Source organism: Rhinolophus ferrumequinum, chromosome 11 (genome assembly GCF_004115265.2).
Source record: "Rhinolophus ferrumequinum isolate MPI-CBG mRhiFer1 chromosome 11, mRhiFer1_v1.p, whole genome shotgun sequence".
Taxonomy (NCBI): Eukaryota; Metazoa; Chordata; class Mammalia; order Chiroptera; family Rhinolophidae; genus Rhinolophus; species Rhinolophus ferrumequinum.
Window position 1 is genome coordinate 28150303 of NC_046294.1, and position 19060 is coordinate 28169362.

A 19060-nucleotide genomic window follows, 5' to 3' on the forward strand; every position below is an offset into this window, starting at 1 on the left:
GGATGCCTAAATATCAATCAAAAATGTAATTTAATTTAATATATAATGCATTAAAGAAGACAGTTCATATGGTCATTTTAATAGGTAACAGAAAATCATTTGGTAAAATTAATATATTCTGTTTTGATGTCTTAAAAACACTTAGAAAACAAGAACTAGAAAGAAACTGTTAGCTTGATAAAAATAATGATGATGAGGATGATGATGATGAAAGCCTGCCAATAAGATCCAAGAGAGAGGGAAAGAGGTATTAGAAAGGACAATAAACTATTGTTACCATTTTTAAAAGACATAAATGATATATTTACATGAAGAAACAGGAAAATCAGGAGGCAAAACATTAGAACTAATAAGATTTGAACGAAGTAGCCAGAGACAAGATAAACTCCCCCAAATCAGTAATATCCATCTTTTATCAATAATAACAAGCAAATAACATGGCAATGAAAAACCCAACATGTCTAGGAATTAAAATACTAAAAGTGCTCCATACCTTTTGGAGAAAAATTTAAAACTTTTTTTATATGAATTCTCCCACCTCTTCCCAAATAATTTAAATACATAGAGAAATATGCTTAATTCATGGGAAAGACAACATTGCAAACTCCATCAAATGTCAACTCCATCAAATGACACATAAATGTAATGTAGTTCATGGGGTGGCCAGTTAGCTCAGTTGGTTAGAGCATGATGCTAATAACACCAAGGTTGCTGGTTTGATGAGCTGCTCCCTCCTTTAAAAGAAAAAGAAAGAAAAGTAACGTAGTTCCTATCTCAATAACACTGAGAAATTTTAAAAATGTGTTCTAAAATTTTTAGTGAAGAATTAACATCCATGAATAGGCCAATAGTCAATACATCATGGTAATCAACAGTATGGTCTTGGCAGAGTTAACACACAGAACAATGGAATATGGTAGAAAATCTAGAAACAGATTCATTAATATGAGACTCTGTCATATAATAGAAGTGGATAAAATATAAATTATTTAGAAAATGCTGTCAAGAAAAAATAAGTAACATTTCCCACTTCACACATTACATAAAAATTAAACTCCAGAAGAATTAAAGACCTAAATGAGAACAATTATAAAATGATAAAAGTTGAGGTAGGAGATTATTTTTATTACTCTGTGACTAGGGAAGGATTTCTTAATCATAGTAATAAAAAACAACAACAACAAAAGAAACACCTCCAAAGTCAAAGTCAATGGGCAGAAAAAATAATGAAATTACATGAAAATTAATGATTTTTATTTAATAAATATCATTGTCAAAATTAAGAGATTGGTGGCAAATGGAGAAAAGCTATTTACAATATCAAAATCTAACAAGAGTTTAATATCTAAAACACAGGTACAAAGAACCCTACAAAATCATCAAGAAAACTACAAGAAACATAATGCTTAAGTGGTCAAAAATTTAAACCTAAACTGTTCATAATAAATTATTCAAAATGATTAAGGTTAAGTGAAGAGGCATTCAATCTCACTAGCACTAAGAGGAATCCTGAAAGCAATGCTTTACCAATTTTTACCCAAAAGATTGATAAAAATTAGAGAGATGGATATGTAAAGTGTTTCTGATGATATTACAAATGGGAAAGATTCTCACTTTGCTAAACGAAGGGTAAACTGGTATATCCACTATGAAAGCTATGCAGATTATTAAAAAAAAAAAGAGCAATTTAGCTCCTGAGTACGTAGGCCAGAGAATTTTTTACACCAAGTCTGCAAGAAGACATATCCAAATTGGCTTACAATATAATCCCACCTTATTTCTAGAGTAAGAAAACTAACGTTTTGTACAGTCCCAATGACCGTCACAATTCACCTCTGTAGGCACAAATTTGGGTTCATTCTCCGTTCTAAAAACAAAATGCCTTCAACCCTCCTTCAAGGGAAACAATTTTATAGTCTCATCTCATCATGACATCAGTTTCTGTATCATTCAGAATACGATAGGTTTTGCTGCAGTAGCAAACGTTTCCCAAATTGGATTAACCCATAATAAAAAAGTTTATTTTTCATTTGTGCTATTTGTACCTTTGTGGTAGAAGGGCTCTGATGATAGTATTCACTGACTTCAGAACCCAGGCTGACAGAGCAGGAATGATCGAGAATATTGTTAGTCACAGAGGCAGAGGCAAAGCACATGTTACACATGCCTCTACCTGGAACTGACATATGTCACTTCTGCTCACATTTCATCAACCACAGTAACTCACATGACTAAGTCTAAGCTCAACAGAGTGGAGAAAAGTAATCTTCCACAAAGTCAGTTAATACTGAGGAGCCGTCACAGTCTACCACGGTGGGTGCTCCTTGTAGCATTGTTTACAGTAGTCAAAAGTTTGAGTTAGTTTGTGTCTACCAATGGGAATGAATGCATAATATGTGACATACACACCTACTGCCCTCAGAACTGATAACCCATTTCAATATTTCAGCAAAGATAGATATATCTTAGCAATAAGTTCATATTTTAAAAAGATAGAATCAGAAATTAAATTCATAATACAATACAATGGGGTTGTATTTTTAAAAAAGCTCATTAATGAAACAACGAAATATATTTTTTAAGGGAAACATATCACCAAATAAATGTACAGAAGGTCGAGTGAAAGAAAAAGCAATACATAGATTAGATTGAGGTGACTGTCTATGAGAGATAAGGGAAGCAAATGGATACTGAGTGATTCATATAAAAATAACAAAATAAAAAAAAGGCCTAACAATGACTGATGATAGTATGCTATGTACTGAATATAATCAACTCAGTTCTGTTCAATAAATGTTCATTAATTAGGACTTCCAGGTCACCTTTCAAATATATGACTTGAGAGAGATAATGTATTAATAAATGAACTCACATATATACATTCTCCACAATAAATTATCAGATGTTTCCCTTTCTCCATCAGACTTAAGGAAATGAGACATGGATAACATAGGGGTTTTTTGTTTTTGTTTTTTGTTTTTGTTTTTGTTTTTTTTTGTTTTTTTTTTTTTACAGGGGATAGAAGTGACATGAAAATTCCTGGCAGAGGGAAGGTATTTAATAAATGGTATCAATTTTTATACAGTACTTTGTTATAGATGTTATCTTATTTAATCATAACAAAGTAAAAGATTTTAACTGTATTTCATATATGAAAAAATAATAAAGAAAAGAGGTAAATTTACACTGACAGAAGCCCAGTTATAATAAAAATTTCCAACTTGTGAATTTTTTGTCAGTTAAAAAAATTTATGTCTTCTTCAATTTCTTTTAAAAATGTCTTATATTTTTCAGTGTATAGGCCCTTCACGTTGTTTGTTAAGTTTATTCCTAGGTGTTCTACTCTTTTTGTTGAAATTAAAAAAGTAATTGTTTTTATTCTTTTATTTCTTTTTCTGAAATTTCATTGTTAGTATATAGGAATGCAATGGACTTTTGTATATTGATTTTGTAGTCAGCGACTTTACTGTATTCATTTATTGTTTCTAGTAGCTTTTTGGTGGAGTCTTTAGGGTTTTCTATATAAACAATCATGTCATCTGTAAAAGATAACAATTTAACTCCTTCATTCCCAATTCTTAAAAGAAATTGAAGAAGACACAAAGAAAATGGAAAGACATTCTGTATTCATGGATTGGAAGAATCAACATAGTTAAAATGGCCATATCACCCAAATGGGAATATACATCCAAAACAATATACAGAGCTAATGCAATCTCCATCAAAATCCCAATGGCATTTATTAAAGAAATAGAACAACAACAAAAAAAACTTATCAGATATGTATGGAATCACGAAAGACCCAGAATAGCAAAAACAACTTTGAGAAAGAAGAACAAAGCCAGACACATCACATTATCTGATTTCAAACTATATTACAAAGCTATAGTAATCAAAACAGTATGGTGTCATAAAAAACATACACACATAGATCGATGGAAGGGAAGTGAGAGTCCAGCAGTAAGCCAAAACATATATGGTCAATTAATTGATGACAAAGGAGTCATCAGTATACAATATAGTCAATACAATATAGATATACAATAAGCAAAAACAGTCTCTTCAGTAAATGGTATTGAGAAAAGTGTAGAACCACATGCAAAAGAACGAAACTGGATGCCTGTCTCACACCATACACAAAATTCATCTCAAAATTAGTTAAAGACTTAAATTTAAGACCTCAAACTCTACAGGGGGTAAGCTCTTTGACATCCGTTGTGGCAATTATTATTTTAGATTTAATACCAAAAGCAAAGGCAACAAAGCAAAAACAAAGAGGTGGGACAGCATAAAACCAACCTGTGATTTCTTGTCTAGCCTTCATTTGACCCTTAACCTCAGTCTGACACAAGAAAAGAGAATTATTTGCAGCAACAAGGAAATTGTGGTTTGAGTCCAATATTATAAGTGACTCTAAAATAGTCCTCAACTCACTCTCTGATCAGCTCTTCACATACTTACCTCAAGGACAGTACAACTAGAGCCTGTGAAAAGGACTGGATGGACATAGAAACAGCGCTGAAAACTTTTTTTTTTTTTTTTTTTCCCCTATTCTCTGTTAAACATTGCTGGGAAATACAATTTGTTCTGGTGCAACTTCCCACAGACCATGGTTAAGTAGTTCACAGAGCTCAAATACTGCCACACCTTAATAGAGGGGAAAAGTGTATATTGCAAACCTGTCAAGGGCATGCTGCCAAACTTTTTCAATAGGTAAGAAAACGTTTTGCTTCGACAGAGAATAAACATCGTTAAGGCAACAACCACAATAATATGTTAAAGTAAGTGGGCCAGACAAAGCACTATGGAATGCCATAAAATTTACAAGGAATAATACATAAAAATATTATGTAATGTCAAGCTGGGACCAAAGAAAGATTAGGTGTTTATTGGAGCATGAGAAAACAATTCTGCTCAAATAGCCACACCACATTAAGGAACAACCAAAAAATCACAAATGCAATTTAATCCCTTTAAATGTGCCAACAAAAACCTCTAATATATAAAACAAAAAGTTTTGAAACCACTCTAATAGATGAGGAGTAGGAAAACTACAATCCATGATCTGTTTTGTAAGGCCTGGAAGCTGGGAAGGATTTTTATATTTTAAAAGGGTTGTTAAGAAGAAAAAGAAGAAAGAGAAGGAAGAGGAGAAAAAAGTGACCGAGACACTATAAGGCACACAGATTATAAATTATTTGGTACCTAACCTTTTACTGAAAAATGTTGCTGACCTCTGTTCAAGGTCAATGAAAGAATTTGCATGCTTCTACATCGGCAAGGTATAGCAGGAAAACCCCAGAAGGCTAACACCATTGCATAATATCATTCAGCAAAAATGCAGGGCTAAACAACCTATAGCAAGCCAACTTGTTTATTTGTTTGCTGTCATCCTTGGCTCCTTTCGAGCTACAACAGCAGACTATGAGTAGTTGTAACAAAGAAAGCATGGCCTTCAAAGTCTACAGTATGTACTCTTTGGCTATTTAATAGTTTCCCGACTCTGCAATAAAGGACAGTAGCAAGACTCTTCCATTCACCATGGAATGTCCTTGTCTATGTTGGTAGACACTGATTCCTCAGAACCAAGGGACACATAAGCTTTTTCTAAAGTTTCTAACTATGGTGGCTGTATTTCCTGTAATGGGTGTGTGCTGCTAGCGACTCACGTTCTGTGTTCCATCGTGCTGCTCTATTCTTTGCTACTGCACATACATGTCGTTGTGAAAACACAAGCCTTGTTGACACAGATACCAGGCCTATTGACGACATGATTGTTAAAATTCAACCAAGCTTAGATATTTCTACCTCAAACAATAACTGATAAAGACTTTTTAGTTGAAGCAATATATGAATAAGACTTAAGTTGAATAATTCCACTGTGGACTAATTGATATGAACATATTGAGAAAGATACCATAAGAAATACGAACACGTATATAGATTATATTTAGTATGTATTATATATACATTATATATTATATACAGTTTAATATATACTTTAATATATATATTTATATATTTAATATATATTTAATGTACATTACCTATATATTACATATATAGAATACAATTATCTTTTCTGTATGGGTTTTATTGAGGACATCATCATTTACACCATATTATTATGTTTTGAAGGTCTCCTTTGAGAGGTTTTCATGAAGACACTGGAGAAAATGTCTCAGAATTTGCTACCTGGCATGCTCTTGTTGTGTTGAATGTGAATATAATAAGTAATTGTTCCATTACGAATCTATTGCCTTTCTGCTCTAAATTCACCCTTCATTGCCAGTTATGCAAACTTATATCAGGGCCCTTTAAACATGTTTCCTTTACGAAGTAGCACATTGTTAAGCTTTGTCAGTAAAAAGTGTTGGAGGACATTGCAACAGGTAGGGTTTTGCCTTCTGGTTCTCACGTGCTGTCCCAACAGGCTCCTGAAGGGGACGAGGCTCCTTCAGTGGCCAGTTCCTATAGGGCAGGCAGCCACTTCAGCATCAGACCCCTTTAGTGTGTGTAGCTTTTTCAAGGCATGGCCGTCAGGACCCACCGGCCAGCAGCTTTTCCCTGCATCTTTCTCAAGCTGTATCTGGAAACATAAGCTCTCATGTACAGCTTTCCTGGCCCCCTAGAGGATAGATTTCTGGCAGCTTCCAAAGGGCATATTGCCAGCACCCCAGTGACTTCTCTATAATCTAGAGAGCCACATACATGCTCTCTCTACAAGGTTCGGATCTCAGCCCTGGGAGGGAAGAAGAGGTTTCCTCCTTGAGTAGTCTGTCTCAGCTCTAATAGTGGCTGCCACTTAGCTATTCCTATATTCTTTAGGAGTTTCTCTTTGTTTCTTACTACCCAATGCCTCGTTACTTTAACCTCTAAGTAGAGTTAATAATTCATTATATTAAACTTTCCCTGTGAAAATTACTGTGTGATTTTTCTCACTCTTCCTTGGACCCAGACTTTGATTGTTCCTCTCATTTTATTAACTTAGAATTAAATTTTGTGTGTATTCACTTACCTACATTCACACACATACTCATATAATGTGTAATTTAATAATTGAAATATTTTTATACATGGTTATATATTTTCGAATCTTTAGAGAAATGAATTATTTTGAAAATACTATTTATTAAGTGCTTCCGGTGACACATTGAATGATACAAATATTACATTATTAAACACATACCCTCTCAGAAGTTGTGCTAAGTATAAATGTCTAATTAGAAACATATCATGTTAGTATCTGCTTAGTATTGACCGCCAGTCCTTACAGAATTGGTAATCCAGGAATGACTATTTCAGGATTTTAGTCCTGCCCCCAGGGCTGCCACATTGCACAGTTGGCTCCTGTGCCTTGAAGTCTGAATTCATTAACGTCTCCTGACTCACTGCCATTCCTCTTTCTAACACTGAGCTCACATATGCTCTCACCACCCGCTTTGCAATACTTGCACCTGCTATGGCAGCCTTGACTACATCCTTCTCATTGGAGGGAACAGTTTTGTTTCCTGCAGGAAACCCCATCACTTAGGCAGGAAAGGGAATGGATTTCTCCGAGGATGGTGAGAGAAAAACCACCACCAAGGAATAAAGCAAACTTTCTTCTATGCTGTTTTTTTATTTCTCCTTGTAATATATCCCCTGGCTACAAAAAAAAGGGGCCAGCTCTCAAAGCCACACTTTTTGCTTTATCTTGTTTGCTGTTGACTCTTTAGGAAAGGAAATGCTAACCAATCTTTTAAGATCACCAAAGTCAGCGGTAGCCTAGTTGGAAGGTCTAAATCTTGTGCCGGAGAGAAGACATCAGGTGAGTGGGGTAGTCCTGAATATGTCTACTTCTAAGTCATTAGTGTAAAACCAAGGACCAGCTCCTAATCAAAAATAAGGATATAAATCTCAGCTTTTTTAGATAGCAGAAACTGAAAACACTCTAAATGTCCTACATTAGTCAATTATTCAAATAAATCATCGTTTTTCCCTACAATACACTGGCATACCACCATTAAGAATGAGGTCCCAAAAAGCCGCTCAACATCACTAATCATCAGAGAAAGTCAAATTAAAACCACAATCAGTTATCACCTCATACTTGTCAGAATGGCTATCATCAATAAATCACCAAACAATATGTATTGGTGAGGATGGGAGAAAAGGGAAGCATCACACACTATTGGTGAGAATGTAAATTGATGCAGCCACTATGGAAAAGAATAGCGACATTCCCCAAAAAATTAATAATAGAATTACCTTATGACCCAGCAACTCCACTTCTGGGTATTTATCTGAAGAAACCCAAAACACTAATTTGAAAAGACATATGCATCCCTATGTTTATTGCATCATTATTTACAACATCCAAGATATAGAAGCAACCTAACTGTTCATTGATAGACAAATGGATAAAGAAGTGGTACGTATATACAGTGGAATATTACTCAGCCATAAAAAGGAATGAAATCTTGATATTTGTGACAACATGAATACACCTAGCGGGTATTATATACCAAGTGAAATAAGTCAGACTGAGAAAAACAAATACCATATGATTTCACTTATATGTGATAAAAATAAATGTGAACAAAAGCAAAATAAATGAGCAAACAAAACGGAAACAAACTCATACATACGGAGAACAAACTGATGGTTGCCAGATGGGAGGAGGGTTGGGGGCTGGGTGTAAAGATGAAGTGATTAAGAAGTACAAATTTGTAGTTACAAAATAGTCATGGTGATGTAAAGTACAGCATGGAGAATATTGTCAATAATACTGTAATAACTCTGTGTGATGTGAAGTGGGTACTAGACTTATCGGGGGGATCACGTCATAAGTTATACAAATGTCTAACCACTATTCTGTACATCTGAAACGAACATAATATTAAATGTCAACCATGATTGAAAAATTAAAAAAGAAATAAAATAGAAGTGTAAAACCAAGAAAAAAAAGAATGAGGTTACGGAAGAATATTGAATAATATGAAGAAGTGATCTTCATGTATTATTAGGTTAACAATAAAAGGAATATAAATTTTATTTTTTAAACACATGCATATCTGCAGACACACACGTGTACTCAGACACCTCCCGCCCCCCCATACAGGGGAATCAAAAAAAAAAATGTAGATGGTTGTTTTCTCTGGGTAATAGAACTATGAGTGATTTGTGTTACCTTTCTTGTGCTTTTCTGACGACATCAAGCTCTCTATAATAAATTTGAATTCTTCCCATAATTAGACAAGTTTTACATTTTTAGAAAAGGCCCCAAAATGACAGAATTCAGCCAAAATTTCCAAGTTTAGGGAAAATCATAATCCCTGATATGGTAAAAATGCATCCTTGCTTTGTTTTCCTGGTTTTCATTAAAAACAAATGAACAAACAAACAAACAAAAACCTCCTGATCAAGGTTGGCTGCTGATCTCACCCAAATAGGGAGTGAAAAAACAATCCTCTGGAATCAAGGGTTTTAATCAATTTGTCTCAGTGAATCAGTTAATCAGCAATGTAAGTCCCTGAGCATACTGGGATAGGCGTCAGCATGGAGATGTTTTTAGTCAACAAATGCATAGATTAGATAGATGATAGACGACAGATAGATAGATGATAGATCTATAGATCAATGTATGTTCAGCAGTGTACTTGTCGTGGAATTAAAGAACAGGAACTTAATGAACTCAGTTTTTGCAAGCCTCATCTCCTCCCCGGAGGCAGTGCTGCGTTCAGCTAACCTGAGATTTTCCCTATTTGTAAAAGGAAGACAAAAATAACCATGTAACTGAGTAAATGAATGCTCGTATACATAGACAAAAATACAAAAGCAGTTAAATTGCTCCTGATAGGAATTCATGTTTGGGGTTTAAGGAGATGTGCATTATACTCTCTTTTGCTATTTGCTATTTGTTCATCTGCTTGCATAGAAACTAATACTAATTAAGCACTTATTAGGCACTTCCAGATATTCAGCTAAGTATTTTATTATTATTATCACTACGACTGCGACTGCTACCATTTTTAAATGTTTACAGTATGTCAGGCATTTTAATAAGCACTTAATACCATCTGATTTGGTGTTTTCAACTTTCCCATGTGGTAGGCACTGTTATTTTCAGAAGAGTTAATAGGATGGGAAAGACTGAGTGACTTACTAAAAGTCACTCAAGAAGTATCCAAAGCAGTAGTCAAATAAAGATATTCTTGATTCCAAGATCTGTTCTCCTTCCAGTGTCCTAAGATACTGATGTTTACATGGCTCAGTGTTTGAGTTGCTCTTAGACATACTCATACGAGGCACTTGAGTTTCTTAAGCCCAAGGATGTGAGGATTATTGGTAGAAATGAGTCATCTATCCACATTGGTTGAACAAACAAAAAGATGGAGGCAAAGGGAAAGGTGGGTGGGAAATATAATCAGACTCTACTCTTATTTTTCCAGTCCATGGAAGCTCGAGAGGGGTGGTACTTTTTGTAATCACTGTGGAGCCTCGCACTGGTAGCACAGCATTATCTAGGTGTAAATTGCTTTGTGAAGTCAGAATTCTCTTGAAGAGATAGTTGTAGATATCCTTTCTGTTCAAAGCAGTGAAAAGAGTAAACATTGTGAAATGAAAACTGTGAATGTAATTAGAATTCACCAATTTCAACTGTAAATTGTCTTTTTAAAATCTGTGGAAAACAGGGAAGTTACTGGATTAACAGCTAGAAAACTAAAATTCTGTTCCATATAGTGCTACAACCTCTCTGGTCTTCATATTCTTCTTCTGTCCAGTGCTAGGATGTAGCTCTATTCTATTTACAGAGTTTTTATAAGAGTCCAGTGACATAGTTGTTTGGGATCATTTTAGAGAGTATTAAATTGTGGAATTGGTGTCAAATGGAACATTATGTGCCAATAATGATGATACTTTTTCTTATAAACAATTTCTTCAGTAGAGGACAACTTTTGAATTTTTTCCTGAATACAAAAATAATATATCTTCATGGTCCAAAAGGTTTAAGTTACAGGAAAAATAATTTAAAATCCCCTATGTAGTGGCAGGCTGGAGCTGCCTTGTACCAGCTTGTTACAGGCAATTGTGTGCATCTTTTCCCATTTTAGGTGTTCAGTGATAGTGGGCTGCTTGCTTAAAATCAACCATGGTGAGATTATTTACACCATGGAAATTGGCAACTGTTACAAAGCAGGGCTTTTGTATCTAGAGAAGCAGTTGTTAAACCTTTATCAAGCATACCACGGCCCATAATCCTAGGGTTTTGTCAATTTAGTGAATCTTAAATCAGATTGCTATCCTTCTAGTAAGTCAAAAATTGAGAGAGATTCCAAAGCAGAACCAGAGAATTTGTCTTCAGCTTTTAACATGTCGTCCTCCAACAGTGTTAAGTGTCTGAATAAACAAAGAGAAGACATGCATTATGATCCCTAAAGGCCTGCATCAGTTTAGTCCTTGGCATTAGTTGGATGTGTGAATGTTACACAACCCATGTGGTTTTCTTTTCCTTTCTCTCTCTCTCTCTCTCTCTCTATCTCTCTCTCTTTCTCTCCATCAACAATGTTAACCTCTAAACACAATAGTTACAGATTTTTAAAGGCTTTGCCCATGCCCAAGTTGTTTCATTAGTGTCTCTTTCTTAATGAGAGCACTTTTGTATTGATGGTCAGGAAGTGGGGTTATTAGTCTTCCCCTACACATGTGAGTTCCCTTCTCAGGATCCAAATTATGTACAGTTCCAGGACACTATTTTGGTGGCAAAGTGGACCTGGAGTGCCACCCCAGCTTGCCTTTCATCCTCTTATTTTATGTAGCTATTTTCATGGCTGTCACCACCTTAGAACACCAGGAACTAATTTTGCAGGGATTGCAGAAGCTCAATGAAGACTTTAGAAACATAAGACTTATTTTCTCCATACTTAGCCATGTTCAGTCCATATACATACAACTTATAAATGACATTTTGTCCACCAGAGGGCACTCATATTGTTCCAAGTATAAAGCTAAGAATTATGGCGAGTCCACGAGAAATCTTAAGAGTCACAGACATGCAAGAACCCTCCAGGATGACTCAAGTCTTCACTATGTGCCAACCATAAAAACAAAAGAAAGTTTTCTCTGTTCCCTTTTACTGCCTTTTCTCTCACCCCCCCCCCCAACCCCCACCACACACACACAATCTTCTGAAGGATATTCGTCAATTCACAAAAGAGGAAAGAAAGGATCAGGATGAAATTCTGTGTTCCACATTTTCAAAGCACCAGCTTTACAAGAGGGTATATTTTTTTCTTGAAAATGTGGGCGTGTTGGAAGTATGGAAACATATCAAGAAATTGGTTTTCATAAAGCTACATCCTTGGTGCTTTAGAGGATACATCTCAAGTTGTTTTCCATCATGAAGCTGAAGAACTGCATGTGTCAGATGACAGGACCTCTGCCCCTGCTTTGGAACTTCTCAGGCACTAGAGAAACCAAAGGCTGCCACAAGACTGCGGTCTAGCGTGTTGACAGCCTCAGCCACAAGTTACTCTAACTTCTCACAAAAGCAAAATAAACTTGTGATTTCTGAGACATGCTGTGTAGCTCATTAGTGGTTTCAATTAAGTGCTGTTTATTGATCTTAAAGTCTCTCTTTCTCCTCAACGCAAGTAGACTTTCACCTATGTCTCCATCTTGTCCAAACATTCCAGCATTTGAACCCTCAGTTAGATGTTAGTCATTGCTAAATTTAAGCCACTAGATCCGAGGTAAGAATTTTACCTCAGTATAGCTATTTTACCCTGTCAAACACTGGCTTCATGCATTCTGTTTCTCGATAGGGGTATTTTTATTCACACTTTTCAAATTAGATAGATCAAAAGACCCATTAAAGCATCTCTGCTTCAGAACTGCTCACCAATGAAGTCTCAATTTCTTCTCTATTTCAAAAAGTGTTCCGTTAAGCCGGCCCAGAATGATCTTAAACCTAGCTATTGACTATTGATGTAGTACAAACACACATACCAGAAGTACTTTACAAAAGGAAGAAAAAAATTAAATGATTTAAGCTTTTTTTCCATTGGAAAGTTGACGGCAAAATAATTATTAGAGAATTGCTAATGAACATTCATAAACTGGCCCAAAGTTACTAGGTACTGTGAAGCTTTGAAGAACGTTGACCCTGTGGCACTGCAAAGACCAAAAGCAAAATCGGCCCCCCTTCCCCAATTCACATCTGGATTCAGTTTGTTCTCAGTTAGAGGAGCTTAACCCATCGTGCTGACTTGGTCTCAGTTCAGATGGGAGAGCAGCAACTTCATATAAAAGGAGCAAAAATAGGTGAGTATTCCCTTAAGTCCTCCCTTGAGGGGTAAGTGGTGTTATTATGTTTGGATAGTTGTTACATGATTCCTGGTATTAGGAAATTCACTGGTTTGTTGTTAAATGGTGCCCACCGGGCTTAGAGGGTGCCTTTTGGAAGTGTGTAGTTTACTGGTCAGAAGCTTTCAAAAATAAAGTACATTATTACAAGGGCTTTAAACTGGGTGGGATTAAGCTAAAGAGAAATGAGCTCTCTTTCTAATGCATGAGATGAGGTACAAAAAGAATTTAATAATTCAGGTTTAACATGTGAAATACAATAGATGTAAGAGTTATTATTCAATGTAGGTAGAGAATGGGAAATAGTAACAAGATTAAGGGAAATGTAACGGAGCCACATTTACACTGAGTAATTTTTTACTAGTTCTTCTCAGGAATGTGACAGTTGGCAATTACTTTGAAAGTTTGAATTTTTGTGGGTATATTAACTTCACGTGTGGAAAGATTTATTCCAGACTAGGAATTATCATAAGATACATTGTAACTTCACTAATTAGATAAAGAAAAGGAGAGTAGGTGTCCATTTATTAAATAATAGTAGTGATGGAAAAGAATACCATACCTCATGTCTATTGTCTTATTTTATCCTTCTGATGATTTCGTTAGCACCTACCTACTCCTTTTGTCAGATCTCAGTTCAATTATCACTTCCTCAGGGGGACACCTTCAAACACCTTGACTTGGTCAATTCCCCCCCCCATCCTGCTCCCATCTCCATCATAATAAGTTTTCACAGCACCATGTCTCCTTTCTTGTAAGAGTTAGCAAAACTGAAATTCTGCATGTATTTGTGTATTTCTTTGATAAATGTCTATCTTCCCACAAAACAGTAAGCTGCCCAAGGACACCGGCTGTGGCTGGCTTTGCTCTCCATTGAGTCATCAGCCCCCAGTACAGTGCCTGGCATGTAGGAGAAACTCAGTGTGTACTTATTTATTGAATTATGAATGAATGACCAGGTGCGGCAACTGGGTGCCATTATTACAAAGTAGTTAACAGACTCAGGAAATCCAGTTAGCTAACTCAAGATAACGTAGCCATTTAGGAACAGAGCTAGGTGGGACTTAACTTCATATTCTACTTTCTTTTTCCAATGTAGCTTATCACAAAAACTATAAACCAAAGCATAATGACTCATATCAATATAACAAAAAGTGTTAAGTAACGAATCAAATTTGTTTTCTAACCAGGGTAGTAAAATAAAGGAAGTGTTCTTTGCTGGATGAGTGTTTATTTGCAAAACAAAGTGAAACACCATTGAACCAAATGAAAATAATTCCTCAGAAAATCAATACTTATTTTTTAAAAGAGAGAAGAAATGACTATTTTTTATAAGGCAAGTTTGCATCTGTTTAAACTAAATGTAAAAAGCAGATACTTCCAAAAAATAGGTAGGTCATTTAAATAAGAACAAGGATTTTGATTTTTTTCTGTTCTTTGAACAATAATACACATTTAGTTATGATCACTGATAGAGCATCTAACAGAAGAGAAAATCATCACCCAGAAAGGAAAATTAAATTGCATGAAGTCTGTGCAATACTAGTTTGCTTATATTAGTTGGCTTATATTAGTTTGCTAATTTTCTTGGGCTGCCACAACAAATATCATTGATGGATGGCTTAAACAGAAATTTATTTTCTCACAGTTCTGGAGGCTGGAAGTTCAAGATCAAAGTGTCAGTGGGGTTTGTTTCTTCTGAACCTCTCTCCTTGGTTTGCAAACGACCATCTTCTTCCTGTGTCTTTATATGGTCCTCCCTCTGTGTCTGTGTCAAAGACAGAGAGAAACTTGAAAATAGCAAAATTGACTCATCATGTACCAGGAAGTCTCAATAAGATTAACAGCTGACTCCTTGAAACTATGAGAGCCAGAAAGCAGTGGGATGACATATTCAAACAGCTAAAAGAAAAAGAATTAAAAGAAAATACTATGAGCAATTGTATCCAAAAAAATTAGATAACCTAGATGAAGTGGACATATTCCTAAAAGGACACAAGCTACCAAAATCCTTACTACAACTTTTAAGGCCCTTTATGTACTTGTCCTTACAAAGCAGCCTCACCTATCATCGTGGCCCCTTTAATTGACCATGTCTCAATTACCCTGGCTCTCATTCACTTCTAGCATCAGGAAGTACAGAGTGTCCTACTCCTTTAACTTGTTAATTGTTCCCTTCTCTCTTTGAGGACTCAGTTTCAATGTTATTTCCCCATAGACACTTTCTTGAACCTCTTATGATAAGTAACGACTCATTGCTAACTGCTTTACCAAAGAAAATTTCTTTCACAGTACCTTTCCCTCCAATACTTAGTAGGTTAGTTGGTAGGCTTTTAATCTAGTTTCCAATCAGTTCCATGTTCCTGTAACCTTGTCCAAAGTTCTTTCCTAGATGAAATGCTCAAGGCTGATTTAGTTTTTTGCTCCTGAGTTCCCAGGGCAATCTCTCTCAAATTAATAGCAGATATCTTGAGGCCAGTTGAAATCAGAGACTTGGGTGGGAAAGCAACAAGCCCTTAATCTGATCTTTACTCCAGAGCTGGGTCTAAATTAGCCACTGTCACTCAAAACGTCTTTAAATCTCATCTATTATGGTTTGGGGTCTTGAAGCAGGATTTTTTTAAAGGATCAACGATTTGAGAGTATCAGTATTTCCTGACTGTTGGACAACTGTCCAGTTATTTATTTATCTTTATTGTTCTAGTACCATCTTGGTGAAAGGTAGAAGTGAAAACCAATTTACGTGATCATTCTGAATCTTTCCAACTATGTCCCCTAGAACGGAGTTTCTCAGCTCATCATCACTGACATTTTAGGACAAATAATTATTTATTGCAAAGGTTCATCCTAAGTATAATTAGATGTTTAGCAGTATCCACCAGTAGCAACACACTCATACCCAGTTGTGACAAATCAAGGTATCTCTAGACATTGTCAAATGTCCCCTGGGGTGCAAAATCACCCCTGTCTGAGAACTGAAACTACAAGCTCAATAGGTCTATCTTCTGCTTTCAAGTTATGACAAGCAATACCTTACCAAATATTTGCTCAAATTTATAGCATGGACCTCCATTTTTCCCACCTCCTGGAGGGTCCCTGGCTGCCAAACACATTACTGAAAGGTCAATGTCACCTATTTTAAATATTTGTTATATAGATAGCACCACATTGCAAATTTATGTAGAATTATAATGGCAGAATTAGGTTCTGTATCAGTTACCGTAATTCTAACGTCAGAATAAACAAATATCAACATTACTACGGTTAAACTCAATATAAATTCATTTCTCACATGTAACAGTCCAGTTCTGGTATTTGGTGGGTGACCTTTTTTTACTCATCCTTGTTATATCCTCTCGTTGTACCAGTACTTTTTCTTCATGCCATTTGTCACAATTATAGTAAATAATTATTTGAGCAATAATTGGTTTATTATCCATTATGCCTCAGGGTACACCCCATGAAAACTGCAACTACATCTCTCTTGCTCAATGCCATATCATCAGAACCTGGCAACATTCTTGGAATTTAGTACTTTCTCAATGAATATTTATTAAATAAATGAACAAAAGAATAAATAAATGATAGAAATGACCCTTGATTTGGATATAGCCTAGTATGTCTTTACAATAACAAATTATTCTTTGCCAAGCACAGATCCAAGCAGTGGTCAACCAGAGATCATGACTGGCTGTCCTAGCAGAACAGCAGAATATCCTAATGAGGAAAAGTGAGGATGGAAATGCAAGAGAGCAAACATTAGAATTCGGTGCAATAGCCTAGAGCTTTCTCTCCTGACTTTATCATCTCATGCTCACCCTGCCTAATTAGAGCACTTCTGCTGGTTCTGCTCTCCTCCCTTGGAGGTGGAGGGAAGGAGTTATGTAGTCGCTGGAGCCCAACTTTTACTTATCGTTTTGGTTCCTGAGACTCCTTCTGTCTGCTTGTGATGGTTAATTTTATGTATCAACTTGGCTGAGCCACAGTGCCCAGATATGGAATCCAACTTTATTCTAGATGTTTCTGCAATAGTGTTTTTGGATGAGATGAACATTTAAATTGATGGACATATGGTGGGCAGATTGCTCTCCATAATGTGGGTGGGCCTCACCAAATCAGTTGAAGACCGAAATAAAACAAAAGACTGACCACTTCTGAGTGAGTGGATAGCCTTCAGACTTGAATTGCAGCATTGGCTCTTCTTTGGATCTCCAGCCTGCCATCCTGGCCTGCATATTTTGGACTGACCACCTTCCATAATCATTTGAGCCAATTTCTTAAAATCAGTCTCTTTCTCTCTCTCTCTCTCTCTCACCGTAATACTCTCTTCATGTACATGTGTTTATTCCAGACTTCACTCTAAATAACAGCATTCCCCTTATACTTTACATCATTATATACTTTCAAGAATTTTGCATTAAGTTGCATTCATGTCTGAAATGAAAAGAAGTCTTTAAACCTGTAGGAATTAGATGTCATTTATTTATTTATTTATTTTACTTGGTTTTAAGCCAATGGAGGGAAAATACTGTATTATATCCATCTCTGCATCCGTGGCACCCAGTCTATAATAGAAGTTGTTTTTAAGTGTACTGAATTAAATAAATGAATGAATGGCTCAATAGTTACCTGCTAAAATATAGGGCTTCATCGTAAACCAAGATAAACCTTGGTGTGACCCCAAATCCATCACCTTTATCCACTCTCTCACATTGTAGATTACTTGCAGTATGTTGTACTCAGAGGTTATAGAGAAGTCTGTGAATACATTCCCTTAGGAACAAACTCAGCCAGTCAACCATATAGGTTCTGAGCTTTTTTATTTTTCCCCTGCAGTAACACTGAGGAGAGCCAAATGGTAAATAGCACATAGAGTCTACCAGCATGGGCTAACCTGAGTTCAAGTTCTAGCCCTGCCACTTACTTATTAGTCATGTGACCTTTCAAGCCTCAGCTTCCTCATCTGTAAAATAGGGACAATAATAATAAGACCTACATCATAATGTTGTCGTGTGGATTAAATGAGATCAAACATAGAAGGCATTCATCAAAATGCCTGACCATAGCAAGAGTGCAACAAACATTAAATATTAATAGCTGTTATGGTATCCCAGAAAGGTGCCAAGGTCTACATCAGGACATTGGCCCCAACAGTCTTTCATCAAAAGAGAAGCTAAGAATAAAAATTGCATTGTAATGGTGAGTCAGAAGAAGAAGTTGAGGAAGCTGAGGGACCTGAGTGAAGCAGGCAAGTGGAAGGTAGTCAAAAAAGTTCTGAAAATAGAGTGTTGTTGTCTGAGGGACCTGACATTTATTTAAAGGTGCCTTAGTTTGAGCAAACCATTTTATCTACAGACCACAGCAGATGGACAGCGACAGTGCCCTAACTACTTGTAAAGCGTAACTGGGATGGCTGGGCCCAGAGATACCGTGTACTAATGTCAATGCCAGAGCCTACACATCTCCAGAAAAATGCGTCCTCCTGTCCATGTTCAGGCTCAGTGTCTGATAAAACTGTTCATGATACAAACTTCATTTCAAGGACTCATTATTACACACCTGTATCCATCAGGGTCACAGCAGAAAAGACATGACCTACTCACACTAGGAAAATTAAGTGAGTTTAATAAAAGGATTCTTGCCAGAGTTGTGGAGAGCCTATAATGACACCACATGGGACATGCACTACCCAAGGCAAGTGACAGAGTATCAC